At 29.2% G+C, this 6,000-nt stretch overlaps 1 long non-coding RNA gene across 1 annotated transcript; it reads left to right on the forward strand.

Annotated features, from left to right (window-relative positions):
* The first annotated feature begins 127 nt into the window (after positions 1-127).
* LOC108914630 lies at positions 128-2,145 on the forward strand. Its single transcript, XR_001964682.1, has 2 exons — positions 128-1,804; positions 1,902-2,145. It is a non-coding gene; the product is annotated as an uncharacterized LOC108914630 (long non-coding RNA).
* The last annotated feature ends 3,855 nt before the right edge of the window (positions 2,146-6,000 follow it).

Here is a 6,000-nt window from a genome sequence, read left to right on the forward strand (position 1 = left end):
ATGGTTACATTGAAGACGTTTCATAATCTGAATAGTCACTGCCACTTCTAACCCGAAACGGGCGGTGACCATTCAGATTATGAAACGTCTTCACTATAGCCATCCTTGCCTATCGCACGGATTTCTTTACTTTACTTTGTCGCTCTCATGTAAAGGCAGATGGACCATGTGGATTTTCCAGCCCTGTATATTATTTACTTAGATTTAGTAAAGTTTGCCTATTCACATACACATATTAATATTTAACAAACCATGCAAGAAATATTAATTTTCTAAAAACACTTGAATTTTTTTTAAATATTTGGCATTTCTTATATATTGTCAGAAAAACATGGTGATTTTAAAATAAGATGATGCAAAACCATACAAAAGCAGTTTGTTTTTACGAAATTATTTCCATTGAAGTTTCATTCTGTACCATTCTGTCAGTTTCAGACAGTTGGTTTAAAAAAAGTAACAACATGCAACAATGATGCGGGTTAACATCAAAGTTCCCTCTAAGCTGCGCGGGTGTGCAGCCATTCACTAATTTTCCGAAAGTTGCGTAGCCATCTTTGTATTCTGCGCACAATGGGCTTCTTTGCCATTTTTTTAAATTTCATTTTATAAAAGAATTGCATCTAAAAACGGCAAAAACCCAAATTTCACAAAAAGTAAAAATTAAGAGGGTCAAAAAAATTTTTGAAATCGACGTTTGACATTTAAACGTAAAATGAAAATGTCATTCAAACATAGTAGATCTTGCCCCTAATAAAGAAAGAATATTCACACTTGCACACTTTTACGTTTTGAACATTTTTGCTCCCATTTATTTTTGTACCATGTAGTCAACGAAAAAATTTGAGGGAACATTGGTTCACATACAACCCAAATCAGAAGCTGTCCAGTTACAGCATAGATAAGAATTTGAATGTAGTTTAAAAAATAAATAAATAATAATTTTGTAGTAGTTCTCTGGGGATAATATACTATTACCCTTAAAGAACTGACCCCCATTTAAAGATACACACTGTATAACACTTACATTTTCACCGGCTATCACTGATGTGCATCTTAGAATTTTAAATATTTATTATCTTGATCAGTCTCAAATATCAGCTTTCATAGATAATTATTTTTTGCAGATATTTGACCTTTTTGCTTATTTGCTGTTTTAAAAATAAACTTTCTTAATGAGATTTATTTACAGTTTAAAGGTGATTTGTATATACTTTTTAAAAATATTGAAGTAATTAACCATTTTGTTAGATGGTGGGTGGCTCAAAAAATTTATGTAGTGTGTCTAAAACATGTAGAGTGGGTTAATTTTTGTCTAATTAAAAACTGAATACGTCACTAAACATAAAAATTTTTTAAAATGGGGTGTCACTCAACCTGCTTTACAATTTACACCTGTTTGTAGTGTCGTAGCTAAGGCCATGAGTGCCTAGGGCAAGATTTGAATTTTGCGCCCCCCAAAACTTATTTTGTAGGAAGGGAAATAATACAATAACAGGCTGCGAGTCCGCGAGGGCGTTCCCTTGAGATTTGCACCCCTGGCAGCCTCTAGCTACGATGCTGCTTGTTTGCACCAAAATTAATAAGCATTTCTTAACAATAAGATATTTTTAAGAGGGCTTAATTTATTGCATTGTTTGCTACGCTATTTTTAAGTATGAAAACATTTGCTCAAATCTAAATCTCCAATTAAAGACTACGTACATAAGATGTTCCTTAATCAAATAAATTTATCAAGCCTTTTCAGAGCATGAAGAAACTTACCAACATCACGGGATGGGCAAAATTATACTTAAATTAGGTGCAGGTATTTATTAACTGTGTTTCTAAATCTTTCTAACCTTCTCACAATAAATGTGTTTAATTTCTTGTTAATAATCGTTTGAAAATGCAGCTTTTCTTAGCGTTCCAGTTATACATTGTTGTGGCCCATTAAGAACCAGGACACCCCACCAAAAAGTTTTTAGAAGAAATTTTTGGGTCGATCAATTTAGGGGTTTTTAAATCTTAAAACCAATTTTTTTTATATATTTTTGTACAGGCAGTTTTAAATGTTTGAAATTTAGTTTTTTTTAAGTAAAAATTTAGGATGTTTTGGGAATGTTTGAAATGTTGGTTATAACTAAAATAAAAAACTAAAAAACAGAATTTTTGCAGATATGAACTCCTAACCAGACTCCTGTCAGTGTTGACATTTTATAATACATCAATTTTTTTTAGGAATGCCTAGCTATAAATGTAACTTATACAAAAATATTTTGATTACATATCCAAAGAAGTTGCAATATATCAAAATCCAAGTTGAAAAATTAAAATTTTATGTTAAAAAATTAAAATTCATATAAAAAAAATCGCATTAAATCACAGGCGTGCCCTGAAAAAAGTTAGAGGAGAAAAGAAGTGGGAAAGTGATCATCAAATGTATCCTCTCGGAACAAAAATTCACCCACTCAACCAAATTTATTTCATTTCAATATTTAGATAACTTTTTCAGAATTTCTGTTGAGAGATTTAAGAAAAATTTTACCATGGAAAGTAAAATACTTTAAACTCGGTGTTAAACTTGAATTTGGATGAAAACTGCAATGTAATTCCATGGTTGTTTTTTAAACAAATTTAAATAAAAGTCTAACTATTACCATTTTTTAACCAAATAGTTATTGAATTAAAAAATTATATAGATTTTGTTATTCTGTTACCATTTTTACAGTATTATGAAGTGTTAGTCTCATTAAATTGTAGTTAAGAGCTTTAATATTACAATAAAAGCACAATGCATACTAGTTGTGATACTTTGTTATATAGATTATGGTTGATAGCAAATTGTTGATAGAATTATTTTTAGATAAATCAGTGGTGGCGTTTATAACGATTCATTAAATATGAAAGTTTTTTTTGTGATATTTTTGCAGATTTTCGGAGATTGAAATTATATGCCTCTAATGTTATAGTTATGTTAAAGTTTAAAGTTATACCTATAAATTTATCTGCAAATTAAAATTAAATAAGAAATTTCCAATTGGCGATAAATAAAAAAATTTATGATTTATTTTAGCAATTTAATATTATCACATTTTAAAATAATAATTTTTTTTATTTACGTTTAATTTTAACACAATTTTGAAAGAGAAGAAATACAGGTTTAACTTTCACTGGTTTAGGCTTTAGAAGACATGACTTCTGCAATTTTATTATAAAATTTTTATGTGTTGAAACCAGTAGCGTTTTTTGAAAATTAAAGTGGTCATATATTTTGATAACGAAATGTGACATTCATACTGTTTTTAGTGAATAATTTCTATGCTCATGTAATCAAATTCTATTACCAAAAAAAATTAAAAAAAACTAAAGTTAACATCCCTTTTGATTTAAAAAATGTTATACGTTGAAACAAGTATATCAACAAACTATATAGAATCTTTTAATTTTAAACCGATAAAGTAATTATAAATTTATGTTCTGATAATATCGTACCAAGGTGTTTTGTGCAGAGTGATTAAAGCTAATAATTGATCTAATTGAAGGAAAAATCATGTGCGTTTCATATACCAGTGGTGCAAGGAAAACCTTAGAAACTTGAAAATTCGATCACTACTTGCAACTTCTTGTGTTTTCAAGAAAAAATTCATTATTTAAAAAATGTATCAATTTTGATAGATTTCTTTAACTTTCATTAATGTTACCAAACACTTCACAAAATGTAAAATATTAACCTGAGTTTCGAGATAAAAGTGAATTTTCTTTTACTCTCAATATCCTGTATCTTTAAAACTTCCAATTTGCAGAACTATGTTTATGTAATCCTTTTGGTTTAAAATCACTCAAAGAGTTGCAACTTTAAGTTTGTCAACATATTTAAATAACAACCTGTACATTTAAAATATTTCATCTAATTTTTTACAAAACTAATTTTTTTCAAATTTAAATTTAAATTTGATATTAACAGTCCATTTTCTAAACTTCATAATGAAGTTAAGAAAAATAAAAAAATATGGGAAATAAAACATCTGGATCCTATCAATTATTAGCATTGTTTTTATTTTGAAAATTTTGTTTGAATTTTTTTTTCCGAAACTTCTATATGAGCATATAGAATTCATCCCCTAAAAGACAGCCAATGTCCCAGCTTCATTATCAAAATATGACTATTTTAATTTTTATCTCCTGCCACTGGTCCAAACAACCCTCGAAACAACCTTTTAAATAGGAGCCTCCACTGATATATTTGAATGACTTTTTAGATACATCTATTCAAAAATTTTTATAGAACTTACATATATATTTGTAAATAAATGTTCTATGATCAGTGTTGAATTACTACTTATAGGGGTCTCAAAAATAAGTGCTTCCATGAAAGAATTGAAAGGGGGCACTAAAATTAAGAATTTTCATTGGGCAACGTGCGATGAAAGAAAAAACAAATAGAACATTCTTGTTGAAAGAAATGATACATAATTTTGATTTTACCAGCAGTATTTTGATTTTACCAGCACTATGATCATAAAAATGTTTATTCATATTATTTTTGGCAGTTTAGAAATTGCGGAAATGACAGCGTAAACCAGACTGAACCTGCTAAAGTGCACCTGCTCTTGAAATTACATCTTTGATTATCTGTGTAAGGTAAAAGATATGCTTTAAGACTTAATGAAAATTATTAATTTTTGTGTGTCTCACATCATTGTATTCAGGGAATGTACTTGTTTTTGAAACATCTTGATATCCTTCTGTGTTAACTATGAAGTTAGTTTTTATTAATATTATGTATTATATACTGAATAGTCTTTGGTTGACAGTCAAACATGTTCAGCAAGTTATTTATTACTTGGAAGATTTTAAGTAATTTTATTTAAAGAATTTAAAATAAAATACAATAAAATTATAAAATGTTATACAGATCAGCAAATTTCCTTTGATTGTTGAAGGACAGATGTGCAAAGTCAAGGAATTAGAGTAGTGATTTTACCCTACTACCATTTGCATTTCTATTTTTTATTAAAAAGCTACAGGAAAGGAGAAGGGCCGCTAAGGCCGGTTTTTGTCCTAATTTATTTTTGGCAGAAAAAATCTGAAAATTTTTTTTTAGTACCTACTAGCAATACCGTTTCCACCCTAAACGGAGCAACCCCTTCACCCTCCTTTCCCCCTCCATGCCCTTAAATGAGATGACACACATTTACATTAAATAAAACAAAAAAGAAAAAATCAATAATTATACATACATGTTTGTGCATATTTGATTAGCCACTTTGAATTTTGTGATTCTGAATTCATAATAATTGTAATCAGTGATCCAAGAAAGTTTCTATAAACAAATATTTGAGGATTATGAAGATTTTTTTAATTTTTTTGTCTGCCATATGGAATACGTCACTTTGAATTTCGTAATTCTGCCTTCAGATTCGTAATCAGACACCCAAAAACCCCCATACACAAAAATTCATGCATTTTAAAGACATTTTAATTTTTCTGTCCGCTATATTGAATCCGCCATTTTGAATTTCGTAATTTAGAGTCCAGATTCGTAATCATAGACCCAAAAATACCCATTACAAAAAAATTTATGCATTTTGAAGACATTCAATTTTCTTGTCCGCCATATTGGATCCGCCATTTTGAATTTCGTGATTCTGAGACCAGATTCGTGATTTTAAGATTCCTTTATCTAATAAGCGATGGTTTCCCCGGTATTTAAGGGGGTGGAGGGGGAAAGGAGGGTGAGGGGGTTGGTCCGTTTAGGGTGGAAACGATTCAGTATTGCTAGTACAACTTTACCTAATCTATGGCTAGTACCTAGATACTAAAAACATTTTTTTCAGATTTTTTCAGCCAAAAATATATTAGGCCAAAAACCGGCCTTAGGGGCCCTCTTCCTTTGTTGATCAAAATATTTATTTTTTTTATAGTTTTGAAATTGATTAATTTCCTCAAGGTAAAATTTTAGTTGATTCTTTCAATGCAGACTAAAATATTTCATAAATGTTTAGTGAAGCTGAGCATTGT

This window comes from Anoplophora glabripennis, unplaced genomic scaffold (genome assembly GCF_000390285.2).
Source record: "Anoplophora glabripennis isolate ALB-LARVAE unplaced genomic scaffold, Agla_2.0 scaffold833, whole genome shotgun sequence".
In the NCBI taxonomy this organism is placed as follows: Eukaryota; Metazoa; Arthropoda; class Insecta; order Coleoptera; family Cerambycidae; genus Anoplophora; species Anoplophora glabripennis.